This window comes from Pleurodeles waltl, chromosome 12 (genome assembly GCF_031143425.1).
Source record: "Pleurodeles waltl isolate 20211129_DDA chromosome 12, aPleWal1.hap1.20221129, whole genome shotgun sequence".
Taxonomy (NCBI): Eukaryota; Metazoa; Chordata; class Amphibia; order Caudata; family Salamandridae; genus Pleurodeles; species Pleurodeles waltl.
Window position 1 is genome coordinate 285,113,343 of NC_090451.1, and position 18,846 is coordinate 285,132,188.

Sequence of the window (18,846 nt, forward strand, 5' to 3'; positions counted from 1 at the left end):
CCAGGCCAGGCCCCAGACACACACCAGGGGGTTGGAGACTGAATTGTGTGAGGACAGGCACAGCCCTTTCAGGTGTGAGTGACCACTCCTCCCCTCCCTCCTAGCAGAGATGGCTCATCAGGAAATGCAGATTACACCCCACCTCCCTTTGTGTCACTGTCTAGTGAGAGGTGCAACCAGCCCAACTGTCAAACTGACCCAGACAGGGAATCCACAAACAGGCAGAGTCACGGAAATGGTTTAAGCAAGAAAATGCCCACTTTCTAAAAGTGGCATTTTCAAACACACAATCTTAAAATCAACTTTACTAAAAGATGTATTTTTAAATTGTGAGCTCAGAGACCCCAAACTCCACATGTCCATCCGCTCCCAAAGGGAATCTACACTTTGATCATATTTAAAGGAAGCCCCCACGTTAACCTATGTGAGTGACAGGCCTCGTGACAGTGAAAAACGAATTTAGCAATATTTCACTGTCAGGACATATAAAACACATTACTATATGTCCTACCTTATACATACACTGCACACTGCCCTTGGGCTACCTAGGGCCTACCTTAGGGATGCCTTACATGTAAGAAAAGGGAAGGTTTAGGCCTGGCAAGTGGGTGCACTTGCCTGAATTTACAGTTAAAAACTGCACACACAGACACGGCAGTGGCAGGTCTGAGACATGATTAAAGAGCTACTTATGTGGGTGGCACAACCAGTGCTGCAGGCCCACTAGTAGCATTTGATGTACAGGCCCTGGGCACCTCTAGTGCACAGTACTAGGGTCTTACTAGTAAATCAAATATGCCAATCATGGATGAACCAATTGCATACACATTTTGTATATGAGCACTTGCAATTTAGCACTGGTTAGCAGTGATATAATGCTGAAAGTAACAAAAAACAGCAAAAACAGAGTCCAGCACACATCAACAACCTGGGTAACAGAGGCAAAAAGTTAAGGGAGACCATGCCAAGGATGAAAAGTCTAACAAGCGAGAACTTGCAAGCGAGAGATGAAGGGGTGATGAAGTGTTTTGTCCCACTTTGCCTTCGATCAGCCATGGTACAGACCTTTTTATTTCAATGCAGTAAAGGTTGGGAGTTAGCATTGTTCAGAACAATTTCAATTAACAGCAGGGGCCGCTCCCCACTGGCTAAGAACCAGCAGCCGAAAAATAAAACTATACTTGAATATTGTTTTATTTTTCTGCTGCTGGCTCAGCCAGCATGTGAAGGTAGGGGCAGGGCTGGGCCTTTGGAGGTAGGAGGGGGGATAAGGAATTGTGTGCACTAAGTGCATATGTGTGTTTGGACAGCATAAGTGGGCCATCCAAACACACATGCACACTTAGAAACTGCACAGGCCACAGGGTTGTGTCTGAGCGGCAGCTACTGCTGCTCAGACCAATCCTGGCGCTGCTTTCAGCGAGACGGCAGGAAATGGATGGAGGCGGAGGCAGTGAACAGTATGTCTATTTCTTAAATGTATTCCTTCCCCCACATCGTTGCCCCCCAGCCCCTCTGCTTCATGTTTGCAGGAGCCGCCACTGATATACACATTAGGCTACACAGTAAGGGCCAGAAATCAGTAATAGAGGTAAGTATTTTATTACAAGTTAACAATCAAGTTAATGTAAATCAGTCTCAAAAATATGGTGTAAGGATACAAGATCATAACAGGATAGCCAAATTTCCTGAAAATGTTCAGGGGAATCAGCATAAGCCATACAAGAAATTCAGTCAAAGTAATACAAAAGGTCACCTGCAGGATTTGGTGCTCAGAGAACAGTCTCTGCTTATCTCTCCTCAACAAAAGTAGTAACTAAAGTCATCTAGTTCATGACCTAAATCAATCAAACTTCTAAGTCTAAGAAACATTGTAAAAGGACAGAAAAATGCTAGAAAAAGGAAATCAAATGAAATTGCAAAAGAGGGAAATTGGCAGGATTTCAGAAGCTAGGTCGTGATTCTTCTCAGAGTCAAGAAATAAGTGTTAGCCTAAGTGACACTTAGCCAAAGAAGACAAAATGAAGGGAAAATGGATAGAAGTCTGTACCTCTCAAAGCCCAAACAAAAAGTGCATTCAACACCCTCTGTGAGCACTAACTATTATTCCACAAATCTTCTTGAGCAATACCCCTTGCTCATGCCATCAATGGCCCCATTGTCTTTACCATTCTCACATTGTAAACTGCAACATTCATAGTCTTCCCAGGATAGTCCTGAGAACAATGTTGGCCTAGGATACCTAATACTGTACATTGCTGAAAGGGGAATGTCAGCTCCCATTCTGTTTCTGAATTTTCTTCCATCAAGGTCTCTTTATTACCAGGACAATGAAACATCTATTCCCAAGCTAACATTTCATGACAACATTCCTGCAAATAAAAAGTCTTGCAAACAGAAATTGAAAACCAGCATTTCATATTGTAAGAAAGTCAGGCCTAGTCAAGACAACTCAGACCTACAATTCAATTGTACACATTTAAAATGAGTGTTATGGTGCTCATATAACTTCAAAAGAGCCATGAGATAGTTTACGACTATCGGACTTGCTATTCAGCATGCCAATGTTTAATTGCACACTTGTAGGCTTCTGAGCAGAGCTTTGGGCCTTGGCACTCTTTCTTTTACAAATTAAAGACTTCACTTTCATACTATGGCTTCAAATTTCCCAGAAGATTGGAACAATGAAAATCAACTGACTTGGCAAACATGGCAAGATTACTTGCTTCTGTCGTGTGATTTTGGCCCAGATTTAATAATACTTTGTGTTGTTGCTAAGTGGTGCAAAATCACACAAAGGCACACAGCAATGCATTGGTATTTATTTTACAGTGGAAAAGGTATTTTGGACTGGAAAGATGCTCTTATCTCAGCATGACAAGTGCTTTGTGCTGCTCTGCATTGCTTTGCTTCAAGGGGGCGTTACTGGAGTGTTACAGTGTAAACACCAACAGTGTTTGGAAATAAAGTATAGTCTACTAAAATAGCCAGACCAGGCTTTGCATCAAACCCTAATGCCTCTTAGAAGGAGACACTAACAAACAAAAATAACTGTTTTCATTTCTCATAAAATTCACACAGTGGATATGTGCTGAAGTTGTCTAAGGATAGGATTTTTTATTGAATGGGTACTCTTCCAGTAGAAATCCTATGCTAGACAACACACAGAACCTCTGCAAGGTGGTGCATTGTGCAAGGCCGCCTTTATCAGGCCCAGAGCAAAGAAAGACAGCAGCCGCAGGCAAGCCTTAATACATATGGTTCTATGAGTGTTTTCCCCTTTACTCAAGGCAGCACAGCAAACTTAGTTTCTGTGATGCATTGTGGTAACCTACTGTAGCTACCCTTTTTTGCATCTGAGGTGATTTTGCAGTTCTAATTCTTTCTTTCTCATTTAAAAACAGAATAAGTTATGTATGCCCATTTAGTTTTATATAGTGTACTTATGCTAATTCGCACATTTTATTGGCATGGACACGTTGGATCAAACACAAGGTTTTCACTTTTTTTTGTTGCAGTTTTATATATCGTGAACTCAACTCAAAGGTACTGGAGCACTTTACATGAGCATCACTTTTACCACACAAAGACGTATTCATCTTTCCATACATAAGGAGAGTAAGTGATTTGTCCTGAATCACAGGATGTTGAGCCAGTGCTGAGACTCAAACCTGGTTCTTCATATCGAAAGTTCTAGTTCTAAAGTACATGTTGTACTCAACAATAAAACACATACATTATTTGGTGGAGACGTAATTTCCCATTGTAGTGGTTTTTGTTTTTTTAAATGTTTTTTTCCCTGGTGTGTGGCCGTATCATGTGCACCTTGGACTACTAGAAAGGTAGATTGTGTATAGAGACTTGAGTGAAAGGTATGCGATAATCACCACATTGAATTGAATGAGTTTAAACGGTGCGTTGGCAGATACCTCTCTCACTCCTCTGTGTACCCTAGTCCATTCTGTAATTGTAACTGGGTGCGCACTAAATTGCTGCCAGGTTTCCTGAATCTTAAAGGGGGGCGTCTATGTCTATCTGTCCCCAGTGCTGTACAAATAAGTTATAGCCTCCTTCAGCCTGCCAGTTCGCCGGTGTTAACAACACAACCAGCATTTGAGACAGCCATATTTCCCTTGCCGTGGCCACCAGTGTAGAGTACTGGAGAAATGTACTTCTCCCCACACTGACGGTCTCCACTGCGTCCTGCACTGTAATGAAAGGGCCTGACGGATACAAGTCTAAGGATACACACCCTCCTACCAGCAAGTTATGGACATTGTCTGTGCAACTTGCACAAAGGGACAAACCTTCAACACCTCCAGCTCTGGTGCAGAAGGCGCCCTACAGAGTACCACCCACACCGCTCGTTCCCAGAGCCTGCACACCATTTTTGTACATGTGGCATAGACCTGTGCACTCTACAAAGCAGGTGGGTCCCCAGATTGGCGCCCCCAGTGGTGCCAGCCAATAGGGGTTTCTCCCAGTGTACCGCTGTTGAAGGTGTGACACGAGATGGTACAGTTCAAGGCCTGGTACTTCCATACACCCTTTTGTCTCGCTCCAACCTCAGAGTGGCCAGTCCAACCCTGCACGCCTCCCTAGGAGCCTATCCAGTTCCCGAAAGACACTTTGGGGAGTATTATACATGGTTCCTTGTAAAAACTAAAGGCAACGGGGTAGCACAATCATTTTGATTGTGGCTATCTTTCCCATTAAGGAGCACTTACGTGTGTTCCAGAACGGTATGGCCGATCGGAAGTTATCTATCACGCGTCCCATATTTCACTGTAGTGTGTAGTAAATATTTGATTGCTGTCTGGTAAACACGTTTCACATAGTTTACATTTCAAGGTAAATGTGCAAAATGTAGAAAATCTTTTGACAAATATAAACTTTCTCATGCCAAACGGAATCTTTAATTTCTATAAATAATTGCATATTATTGCTTGTGCCTTAAATACATAGAATCCCCTTTTCCTTTGTGATGAGACACCTCGAAAGTATTTAACTTGAACCACATCCTTTAAAACTGTACACTGTTAAATGTGATGCCACTTTGTATTTTGAGAATAATGCATTTTTTTCTGAAAGTCGCGGGAACAATTTAGAACTCCTTACTGTCAAATAAGGGCGCACACCACACATTGCAAGCTGTTATACCACTTAACAAGCGGATACCTATCTCTTTCTTTGTTCACGTGGAAAGCTTAACATCCACTTTTCTCAGAAAAATAGGCCATATGGGACTTAAGTTTTCTGACAGGGTGAAATATGCTTTATCCAAGTTCAGAACATGGTATATAAATTGTTAGTGAAATGTTCACTTTCTTGTATCAGAGCCCCAAGATTTGAAGGACCTTTACTACAAGTGGGTGGGAAATTCCGGTCCCTTCACAAACTCTGCCAATGGGCCCGAATTAAGAGTTGTGGGACTTTATTACTCCTGGTAATTACCACATTTTCATGCTATGCCCTTTGTTTGGGTAACTCTTGTAAAATGTGCTGTTCACAGAACCCGATAAATTCTGACCACTGAGGATTTTAAATATTGAACGACCCTCAAGTGCACTTATAAACAGGATCCCTCTCAGAGACCTTTTTGATCACAGACTATTTTTCAAACATATTTATTTGTATAGCCTATTAAGCGCAGAGGTATGGCTGTGATATTCCGAGTTCTAGAATGACAATGCTAGTGGGTGCATACGAATTTCACTTGTACAACTTAAGGTGGTTAATGATCTCTCTCTCTCTCTAATTCTCCATTCTCTCTCTTTCTCTTGCTCTGCTTATCTCGTTCGAATGTCTACTTGCATTCATACAAAGCAGCACTATTAGCCCCAGTAGTCACCTATTATTTGTGATTGCACCTCGGTTGTGCTTTTCTGTAATGCTGAGTCTACATCTCCATGGTCTCTATGTGCGTTTTCACTACTACACATCAGGCATGAACGTCTGTGCCTTCTGCTGCCTGAAGTCCTGTCTGCCCCCAATAGCCAGGGACAATCCTATTATTAGACCTTCTGAAAGTCCAAGGAGCACACGAGTCAACAAGTCCTCCGACATTCCTTGTGGCAGTGGTCTCTGGCAGCTTGTCACAGCTGCAATTGTGTCTGCTGCCTCCGCGGCCTCTCATTGCTTTCATGGGTTTTGGCCTGATTTCCATAGCTTACATCTCCTGATGTCGCCATGGAAGGTGTATCTAATGAGACACTTACGATGTCATGTGAAGCCTGTTCGAGCACCCTTCATTTCCCTTCCCAGAATTATTCTAACTCACCATTCATTCTGAGGATCGTGTGCATACAAGCAGCTCTCCTCCCCTTCCATCACCTCCTAATTGAACAGTAGGTAAATCGATGCGAATTGATGATTTTTTTCAGGAAGATTCGCCTACAAGCCGGTCAGTCGAATATCCTTTATTTCGTTAATTAAAAACATAAAAAGACAATTTCAATAAATAAATGAATTCACGAAGTTTACAAACTACTTTGGAATAAATAAAAATACACACATAAAGATAAAATGTTAAGAATAAAATGGTGAAAACCCTAATTCCAATTCCAATAAAATAAGAAATAAAAGACATATCAACTTGCCTCGGACCTAAGAAAGTGTCTCTGTCTGCTTTTAACCGCCATATTAAAAAGCTAGCTACAGAAAAACATACTAGTGCATTCGGCAACAACTGTAAGCGTATTAAATCCAGTCTTACTTGTGTAGAATGTTTCCTTATTTAGGTAAGATATGTTTTTGTTTTAGTGAGCAACAGTGGTAACAAAACATTGTCAAAAATGCAGAGTATCTTGTGTAGAAAAACAATCACAACTGCAGGCTCCCACTTTTGTTCAACCCCTGAGGTTCTGCTAACAACCAATGCAGTAGATTAAACCTAAATCTCGTTAAGAGATACTGATGAAGGGGGTTTATAACCACTGTAAGGTAAAACTCTGTTAATGGGCTAGTCTTTAAAATGATGTAGGCTCAATGTGGGCTCACATTGAGGGTTAGCAAAGCTCCATAGCTTCTCTCTCAGTTTGAGCAGCAGAGAGAAAATGTTTCTTAACCCAGTCTAGGTCCTCCCCTGTGACCCTTTCTGACGACCCATACAGATCGAGGCTTCCCAGCATTCACACTGCAGATTTAATATATCTGACCCACGGGATATGGGTAACCCTCTCGAGGAACAAACAGTTTTTTCTATAATTGTCTGATTCTATCCTAGATCTGGGGTTGTCCAAATCCTAATCCACCTTAAAAGGGGATGGAGAGCTAAAAGATTTGAAATGCACCCAACACCTAGTGGATGATGAAGAAGTCTGTGGTTTGTGGGACTGATAGTAGACATCTCATAAATGTGATTTCCACTGTTTGTAATTCATTGGCCTCCTTATAGCCCCAGATATCACTTCCATACCTTTCCAAGAATATACATTCAGATTCATAGACTTTAACCAGAGTCTGTACTGGTTTACCGCCTAATCGACTGGCAAAGTCGAAAACTGACACAACCGCTCTGGCCGGTGCATTCTTTTTTGCCCTCCTTAACAGGCCTCATGTACCCCTCTCATCGAATAAGACCCCCAAATAAGAGAATTAATTCACCCTGGTCATTTCTGTGCCCTCTAAAATGCATTGCTTTAGGCCTTTAATTTTGGAATCCATCACCATAATTTTGGATTTATTATAAATAGTACTCAAATCAAAAGTATTCATAAAACGTACAAAGGAATTGAGAAGATGCTGAAGTCCCACTGCTGTTATTGCTAGTAACACAGCATTATCAGCATATAAGAGTGATGGAATTAACTGTGAGCCTACATGGGGGATATCTCTACAAGCTGCACTTAAGATTGGGCCCAAGTTATCAATATATAATGTGAACAGAAGCAGAGCTAGGATACAGCCCTGTCTTACTCCCCTATGGACTTCTATGGGCTTGGAAAGATTGCTGGTCTGGTCATACCTCATAGCCGAGGCCAGTCTATATTTATACTCTATATTTAACTAATGCAAAATATTCACAATATTGCGATCTACCTCTATGTTGATAAGAGTTAACCATAATTTCGACCTTTTGACTCTATCAAAAGCTGATGTTAGGTCCATGAATGCTAGATGTAACAAGCCCCTTTGGCTAAGGTATATTTACCAATGATCCAATGTACTTTCCCCTTGTCTGAACTCATAATGCAAATTGAAAATCAGATTATTTTCATTCAACCAGTTAGTTAACCTGAAGAAAATGACCCTCCCCATTACCTTAACCACAGGATCTATGAGGGATATGGATCTACAACATCATGGGTCATTTCTAACTACGTTTTTGAAAAACGGTATGATTATGGATCTAGACCAGGAGGAAGGTATTCCTGTTACACAGGTGACATTTAAACCATTAGCGTAGCCTACAAGCATTTCTTCAATCCAGTCCAAATCAGGAAGACATAGGGGACTCAGGATTGAGAAATCCCTCGACATTTGCTACAGCAAATAATACTGTCCCTATGGAGAGCATTACTTTTGAGCAGTCCGTACTTTATGATGTGAAAAACATGAAAAAAAAGAAACATTTGTGAACCTTTCCAAGGATGAAAAGCAGGCTCTGGTCACCCTATCTACATAGGACACCATATTGATAAAACACTCAGACAAAGGTGGCGCAATGGTTGTATTGGACACAGTGGACTACATACAAGAATGTCAGAGGCAATTACTTGATGACAGATACTACATCAAACTAACAGAAGATCCATCAGAGAAATCATCATGAGAGATTAGTATTATGGTTTATGAGTGGGAAAATTTGGGCTGAATCACAAAATAGGAAGCCAAATTCCTGGTAAAGAAGGATCCCAAGATATCCTATTTTTACGCCTTACCTAAAATACACAAAGGGGTATCTCTCACTGAGACATGCCCTATTGTTTCAGGCATTGACTCCCTTTGGGAAACTCCTTCCAAGTTTTGCAACCCATTTTTACGTCTTTTGGTGGAGCAAACTCCCACATGCCTGAAGGGCACCAAAGACGCCATAAATCTTACCATCAAGATCAACACAGAGGGCCCCATCAACCTGATGATTACCTTACATGTGGATGCATTCTATAGCAATATTCCCAAAGATGCCACCCTGGATGTTATTGAAGAGATCCTAAGAAGCAGGAGTGGATATCTGCCACACCAGAACACTTCATTATGGAGTGCATATCCTTAGTGCTAAAGACACATTTCTTTCAGTTTGAGAACACACCTTTTCCTTAAAAAACAGGGAACATCTATGTGAAGTATTAACGCCCCCAATCTGGCCTGTTCATACATATCACACTTTGAACAACATCATATCTTGTGTGACAGTAATTCATAGAAGAACATCCCCAATCTATGGTGCAGGTTCACATATGATATGCTGATAATCTGGAGAGGAGACATGATAAGTGGTGATAATATTTTTGAGTGGACAAGTGGGCGGAACCAACACCAACAATTTTCTAATTATATATCGGACAAGGAGCTCCCATTCCTAGACCTTACTATCAGGATTGAGAAGGGGATACTCAAGACAATGACTTTTCAAGAAAAGTACAGATCATAGCACTCTACTCCAGTTTGACAGCCATCACCTTCAAGCTCTCAGGAAAACCTTTCTTTTGGTCAGTTCCTCAGGATCAGGAAGAATTGTAGTGAACTTAGGAATTATGATCTACAAGCAAAGGCACTGACAGAAAGAGTCCAAGAGAGAAATAGATATCACATCACATCATTAACAAAGCTTTCAAAACAGCCAGGAATAAAAACAGGGAAGCAATATTGGAACCCAAAGAACACACCATGACCAAAACACTCACAAGTGTCACTACGTTTTCACTCCCTGATACTATAAAAACGATTATTAACAAAAGGTGGAACATCATCAACAGTGGTAACTTGAACCTTGACCACCCACAATGTGCTTTTAAATATGCCAGGAATCTGAGAGATATATTGATTCATGGAAGACCTCGGATAAAACATCCTATGAATAAAGGAATATTACCTCCAATAACTGGACATTATCCGTGCGTTAAATGTAATGTCTGTACACTAACTAAACCACAGAAGTACACTGAAATGGCAGGAAATGGTTCCTCAGGAAACATACAAACTGTAACAAAAGGAACTGTATGTATATGATCAAGTGCCCCCATGATTTTAAGTATGTAGATGTGAGAAACTGGGCTGTTGATTAATTGGGTGTGAGCACTGGTCAAGCAGCAACCACAATTCTTGTCAGGGCTCCCGTGTTTGTTTTCAAGAAGACCCTGGGTTGGCTAGGTCCTGTGGGCATGTAAAATTTAAGGAGGGGGTGCACTCTGCACTAAGGTAACTGTAACTTGGGGGCCTCACCATGCACTGCTAATTACCCCACACATTACAGCATTCTTAACATCTTTGAGAACATCATTGATAATATCAATGTAAGATTTGCTGTGAAAATTTTGATGAAAAAACTGTGCATGGTGGGGGCGTGAGTTATAGTTACCTTAGGGCACGAGTTAAAGTTATTTGAGATAACTCTAACTACAACAGGGGAATTTCTATGGTTTAGTACATTTATAATGCGAGCCGAACTACAATGCCCCTGTAACCTTTGTTTTTTTTTGTGTATATATACATATATATATATATACATATACATACATATGTTAAATTTTAATTTCTCAAAACCTACTGAGCAGATTTACACCAAATCACAAGACGCACACTTTCTGGACCAAGATCTAAGATCCTGCTAAATTTATTGCAATTCCATTCAACTACTTTTACTGTTTTGCTGTAGGGGAATATTTAAAGTGGAAAATGCGCTTTGTGACACCCCTTTTTCTCAGTCCCCACTTCATAGCTTACTCCCAACCTTTCCAGGAGGGAGCTGAGTTGATGTAACTGAAAAGTATCAGAATCGGCACAATCTTGATTGAAGTAAGGTTTATTGAGATATAACGTAACAGCTTTTCCTTCCGTCCGCCCACTTCCCTTCTCTGTTGCAACTGCCACCCTCAACCCCACATTAACAAACCAACATTCTACTTTCCTTACATTCCACATTCCATGGCCGGTTGCACAGAAGGCACGAAGGACAAAACCCAACACATCTTCTCCCTTACATTATTTGGTAAAAACAAAACAATATTTCTATACGATAAACCTACTTATCTAATAACCTCCGTTTCCTAAGGATGTCCTAAAATCACGGCACCCAAAAATTACAATTACATCATGAAGTATTGCTTAACAACATCACATAGTCATCAAATTGTTTGGGCAATTTAACAGTTCTGGAAGGACGAACACACGGAACGGATGATCTAGAAACGTTGTCATGCACGATCCGCTTATTGACATTTACACACAGTTCACAATCTTTATCATCAATCTTCGGTACAGATATTTTGCTCTTGTTCCACCACTTGCCATCGTCCAATTTGACAGCACTATCACCCACCTGAATTATTTTCTTCCAACCACTAAATTTTGACATATCTTTGAACATAACCCTCGGATATTTCACTTTAACCAAATCACCCTCCTTCCACTCACATTTGGGATAACTCTTTTTTTGAGAATTAGACATGTATCTCTGTTGAGCAGTTATGCGTTTATCAGCCGCGCTGTCAACCTTGTACCATGGAACACTAAAATGACCCATCCATTCTTTCGACAATTTTGAGGACGGAATGCGACCCCGTAACAAAACAAACGGTGGAACATGCGTGTCAGAGTTATTCGTAGTGCGTACTGCCCATAATAATTTTGCCAATTCTGATTTACAATGTAGTCCACTTGCTTTAGACAACTGAATATTGTCCTTCAGGACTCTATTGAATCTCTCCACAAGGCCATTACTTCTTGGATGGTACAACAAGGTTTTCACATGTTTGATTCCTAAAAATTGCATGAACTTCATACAAGTAAATTGAGGACCATTATCTGTCAGGATTTCATCGGGAATACCCTCTCTAGCAAAAATTTCTTCTAACCATTGGACCACATTATTAGTATCAGGAATCTTCACAAATTTCACTTCGGGCCATCGGCTGTAGTAGTCAATTAAAACCATCCCATATTCCTGGATCCCATGAGACAACATCATTGGTCCAATGATATCAATCGCCAGTTTACTCCACGGCTTGTCTGGCACGCACACTGCTTCAATTGGGCTCGGAACTGTAACTTGGGACTTATCACTGGTAGCACAATATATACAATCCCTCACAAAATGTTCAATACACTTATCAACTCCTGGCCACCAAAAACTTTCTCTTATCCTGCGCTTCATGGCTCGCATCCCAATATGACCTTCATGTGCCAAGAATAAAACTTTGTTTCTCATCCCATTTGGCACAACTAACTGATTGGACCTATATAACAAACCTCCAACTATTGACAACTCGTCAAAGATATGTTTGTACTTATTCCTTATCTCTTCATCAGAGGTCCAATGCGACCAACCAGAGATCACGGCATCCATAACCAATTTCATCTCGTGATCATCTTCACAAGCATTCCTCCACTCTTGTTCACTCAACGCACCATCCAATTGCTCATTGATAGAGCAAACAACAATATCATTATCATCGGTCTTGGAACCATTTTCAGCAAAAGATTCACTTAACGAGTTCGTGCTAGGCAACCTAGACAAACAATCGGCCAAAACATTCTTTTTACCTTGCACATATTCTACTTTGAAATTATGATCACACAAACTATATTGCCACTTGGCAATCCTAGGAGTAGCTTTCTCAGCACCCTTGGTAGTAAACAATTGAACCAGTGGTTTATGATCTGTTCTCACCGTGAATCTTGAACCCCAAACATATTGTTTAAAATGATTAATGCTCCACCAGCACGCCAAAGCGTCACCTTCAATTACCGAATACGTCGCTTCAGCCCCCTTCAGACTCCGTGATGCGAATGCTACCACTTCTTCCCTGCCATTCCTCCTTTGTATTAACACTGCACCCAACCCCTTTTGGCTGGCGTCAGTCATGATGATGGTGTGATCCTTAGTATCAAACGGTTTCAAAGGAATTGCTTGAGCAATCTCATGTTTAATATGTTCAAACTCACTATTACAATGTTCGTCCCATACAAACTTGACATTTTTAAAAAAAGATTCCTTAAATTATACATTTTCTCTGAACAATTTGGGATAAATCAGGCGTAAAACTCTACCAAACCCATGAAAGACCGCAATTGGTCTTTGTTCTCTGGACTTCCAAAATTTTGGATAGTTTCCACTAAACATCCTTTGGGTTTGATACCATCAGCCGACAATTCAAAACTCAGATAATTAACAGTAGATACTCCAAAATTACATTTAGTAGAACTTAAAGTTACTCCCTTCGATTTTAACGTGTTTAAAACCAACTTAATCGCTCGTCATGTTCCTGCTCATCCTTACCGTAAACTAAAAGGTCGTCTTGGAAGGCCTTCACACCATTCAGTTCCCTAAACACACTATCTACAGTCCTCTGAAAGACAGCAGATGCCAGACCAAATGGCATGCGTTTAAATTGGAATAAACCGAATGGTGTTATGAAAGCAGTGTAGTGTCTAGAGTCTGGATGTAAATTAATTTGATGATATGCTGATGTCATGTCGAGTAGCGAAAACACCTTAGCACCCTTAATCGAAGATAACATTTCAGAAATGTTCGGAAGGGGAAATTGATCCACCCAAATTTGATCATTAAGATCGCGTAAGTCAACAAACATACGCAACTGACCATTCGATTTGCGAGCCAGAACTACAGGAGCAACCCAATCAGATGACTCAATTGGTTCAATTATGCCCTGAAAACACAATTTATCCAGTTCTTTCTTAAAATCATCTTTAAGAGTGAGGGGAACTTTCCGTACTCTATGAACTTTGGGTTGAGCGTCCTTCTTAATCTTAATTTTATGAGCGAATCCTTTATATAGTCCCGCACCACCTTTAAAGATTTCAGGATAACGCACTTTCCATTTATCACTTATAATGGTAGAAACTTGCATGAACTCATCCCTCAGTATAACTTGTTCAGGATTGTTTGGATCTAGTATTAATTCTAATTTACCTTGGTCAAACCAACCTAACAAACACGCATCATCTTTAGCAACATATACACTCGATCGTATGGTATTGTTCTTAAATTTAAGTTCATCTTCAAATTCACCGAGCACTTCGATGGAACTTCCACCATATCCAATAGGCCGAATATTAGATTGATTCAAAATGGCCCCTTGGACTTTAAACAGATTGTTCCACTTACTCTCGCTCAAGAGTGTGAATGGTGACCCAGAATCAGCCATCATATGGACTAGGACTCCATTAATCTCTACTGAACACAATGGTCTTTTCTTATGAACGCTCTCACTTTCTCGTACTAAAAACACTTCTCCTTCATCACTGCTGGAATAAACACAACTTTTAGTAACTACGCTGTTAACCCGATTGGAGTTGGATCTATCAGCGTTATTAGCTTTGTTAGATTTGCACACTCTTGCAAAATGGCCTTTTTTATAACACTTAGCACACATTTTATCAACAGCAGGACAAAACTTAGCATTGCCCAAATCAGAAGTGCTACCACATCTGTAACATTCTAAAGATTTAAAAGGTTTTTTCTCAGTTTTAGTCCCTGTAGATTGTAAACCCTCACTCTTCTTGTTATTTTTCTTAAACTTGGGTTTTATAGCAAATACATCAGAATGTGAGGTTTGATTCTTAAACTTCAGAAACCGACATCTGTTCCATGAATGCAACTGTACTTTCTATTCTTGTGGCGGTTTCCAATGCCTTTTGTAAAGTTAAATTAGGCGTAGATAATAAAGCTTCTTGTACTTTCTTGTTGTTGGTTGTTTCCACAAGTTGATCCTTAATCATTTCCTCTTCAAATTCTTTGTACTCACACGAAACTGCCAACAGTCTCAAGGCTCCAACATAGCTGGATGCAGATTCTCCTTCGGCTTGCTCTCTTTTATAAAACTTGTGCCTTTCCAGAGTAACATTTCTACACTTCTTAAATCTTACGTCCATAGATTTAATAGCAGTACTATACTCATCTTCAACACCATCACCTTCACCTTCAATAGTTAATACTGGCACTTTAGGAATATATTTCAAAATTTTCTGCCCTTCACTGCCAAGGCAATGTCTTAAAATAGCATATTTCCTCTTGTGGGTGAAAGTTTTACCCTCAAGAGCGTCTAAATATGACTCAAATGCCTCTTTCCACTGTTCCCAATCAGCATCCGGCAAAGCCGGATTAGGAACAAAAGGAGGCGATGGAGTAATGGACTGCTGCATGGATACTGGATATTAATACAACAAGGGTAAAGTAAAATTAAAACTGGTAAATAAGTAACAGAGTACTGGTGTTGAGTAACAGGATAACACTTATTAAGGTATAAGTATGGTGAAAATAGGACAACTAGAAAATAAATCCAGCAAAGTGCCAATAATTGCAGACAAACAAATGTACCTTCAATAGAAACAAAGGTGTGCGCATCACCGTGACGCGCTGAAGAATTAGTTGGGTGTGCGCATCACCGCGACGCGCAGAATAAACGTTTCCATAAGTGATCTTTTCTTTTTTTTTTTAAAAGGAAAAGGTGTGCGTGCCACCGTGACACTTTGTAATTAACACAAAGATAGTGGGCGGTGCACAATACGCGTTCTCAAGGGTGTGCGCATCACCGTGACGCGCTGTAAAATCTGAAAATGGCCGCTGGAGGTGTGCGTGTCACCGTGACACGCCGTAATATGGCCGCTGCGTAAACTATAAAATGGGCGCTGAGAATGCACACAAGACGCAGTGGACGCGCTCTAGATGTGCAATGATGAACACAAGAGGGAGGGAGGTTCCTCAAATGTTAAACTCTTTTTGCGGCAGCAGTTCCTCAAAAAGAATAACCTCTGCCATCGGAAGTAGTACGAAACTTCCAAAAGACAGTGCGACGACACCGAGGAGCAACGCCAACACCAATGGAGGGAAAAGCTGCAGACACAAACTTCATGCGGCCACGGAAGATGTAGCAGGACCCTCGTCGCCACTGAAAAGTATCGGAATCGGCACAATCTTGATTGAAGTAAGGTTTATTGAGATATAACGTAACAGCTTTTTATTCCGTCTGCCCACTTCCCTTCTCCGTTGCAACTGCCACCCTCAAACCCACATTCACAAACCAACATTCTACATTCCTTACATTCCACATTCCATGGTCCGGTTGCGCGGAAGGCACGAAGGACACAACCCAACAGTAACCATTTTTGAGGAAAATTTTGGGAAGATTTTTCAAACGGTATCAACCATTATTAGCTAACCAAAAAATCTATTGCCTGTGGAAATCTTGTCCTAACTAATATATCTATCTACACCAAAAAAAACAAAAGTTAAAGTAATTTTATTGTTAGGTGAATTTGTAAGTGACATTATTACCGTTTTGATAAAAAGAAACACGTAAATTCAGCAGGTATAGTTAGCAGAGCTAACTATAACTTGCACCCCACCATGCACTGCTTATGACCTCACATTTTAGATCACATGGTCTATGACATAATTTGTGACATCACTGATGACATCTCAAATTACATCATTAAGGACATCACTGATGGCATTATTGATCACATCATACAATAAGGGTGCTAGTTCATTTTATAGTTTACATAGAGGTGGGTAACTACTATTTTGCTTGTCTACCAAATTTTGCACAGCCTGGGTCCAGCTAATCGATGTAAGTGTTTACAAAACCCATTTGGTCCTAGTGCATCATAGGTGTGTAGAGGTATTGAACAGGTTATACATCTTTGCATTAAAATGTAACTCTGTGTGCAAGTGTCAGTTGACGATTTGTGTTCATTATGTTTCACAAACGTTTTTTGGTACTGCAGAAAAAGTTCCCAGCAGGGAAAATATTTGACATACTACATACTAAGGGCCAAATGTGATGGATATGCCGCCTGCTGTATTATGAGTTCCATAGGATATAATGGACTCGTAATACGGCGGGCGGGATATCTGTCACATTTGGGACGGATTAATCCCCTCTGCCAAAGTTGTAATCAGGCCCTTAGTATTGTAAGCAGCCTTGAGTTATTAGACAGAATTGTATCAGCATGACCATCTCTACTTGACATAGAAGACTGTGTCCACCAGGTATTAAGCTATGTAGATGTGCTTGTTTTTCTTTAGGAGATGGGCTATCTGTAAAACTTTCACCAAGGGATGAAGACTACCAGTAATATAATCTTCAGCACCTTCAGGCCTAGCTTATTTTAAATGAATAGCATCTGTTTTTGTCTGCTGTTGTATAGAGTGTACACTGTTCTTAGTAGATACTTTTTAATACTCTGTTGTGTATTTCTAATGAGTGTCGTATGTAAACAGTGTGGTACAGGGTAAACTCTCTGCAAACAGTGAATACTGTTTACACTACCCCACTACTCATATCAACATAATTTCTCAATATAGGTTCGGTGACCATCAGGGGTTTGATACAGATAAAAGTTGTCCGTAGGATGGAATTCCTTAGATGGGAAGTATTTTTAGGAATGCGGCTTCCTCTGCACAGTTGTATACAGATTGAACACTGTATACAAAGAGAGTTTCCCATATATCTGTGATTGACTGTAAATGGGAACTACGCTAACCATGAAGTGAATGGTATAGGTTCAATGTGGCACACAACCCATGCTTTCTACACTTAAGGGAGTTGTTTCTGTGAAGGGATTAATGATGCCACATATTCTGAGTTACTTTGTTTTGTACTTACTTTCAGTACTCTAATGCTGTACCCAGTTATAGAGCAATGTGTGCAAAAGAAGCTTGGATGTGATCAGTGATGTCATTTGAGATGTTATCAGTGACGTCACAAATGATATCAAAGAACATGTCATGAGTGATGTAATATGAAGGGTTATAAGCAGTGAATGGTGGGGCGCAAGTTATAGTTAGCTCTGCTATCTACAACTAGTAAAATTCTGTTGTTTTTTTTTGTTAATGTTGTCACAGACAAATTCATGTAACTATAACGTTACTTTAAACTTTGTTTTTTTTAGTGAATTTCTCAATTTTTTTCAAAACAAAACAGATCTTTTTATCACGCCTAATTATAATGTTACTTTAACCTTTTTGTCAGTGACTTTCTAGTTAGTTTTTAATGTTGATTTTGGAGGCATCATGTTCTGGTTGGCTGAGGCGGGGCCAGGCATAATATACCATTCCCATCAGGGATGGGTGATGACGCTCACTCTAAAACTTGTGCTCACCCTTGGGTATCTTGGTACAGAGCAGGCAGGCTTATCACAGGGGCAATGTGAAAAAATTGGCACAGCAACACCACACAACAAATACACTGAGCGTCACAAAAGAGACTTCACACAAAAAAGTTTGTATTTAACACACACAATAGTTAACACAACATGAGCATTATGTATGTTTGGGTGTAAATCACACTTAGAAATATCACTAGCAGTACAAAGCACAACTGCGTTAAAGAAACATTAGCAGAATGTACACCTGAGAATATACTGCTTTCCCTCCCAGCTCCCTCATGCTGTGCCAACACGCTGTAAGCACAAGACCTACCCTAGGGATTTCCCCATTTCAATGTCACACAACTCTGAGATGCACCAAGGTTCACAACTTTAGCAGCACTGTGAACATACAGAGAACATCATAAAAAGCAAGGAGTGGCAAGAAATGGGGAGAGTTATATGGTCCAGTGCACCAACTCCCAAGATAATCCTAGTCTACAAACCGAGGTGCACTGTTCCAAAATTTAAAGCTCTGCTCTACCAATTAGGGTGGGAATCTTCGCTCCCACA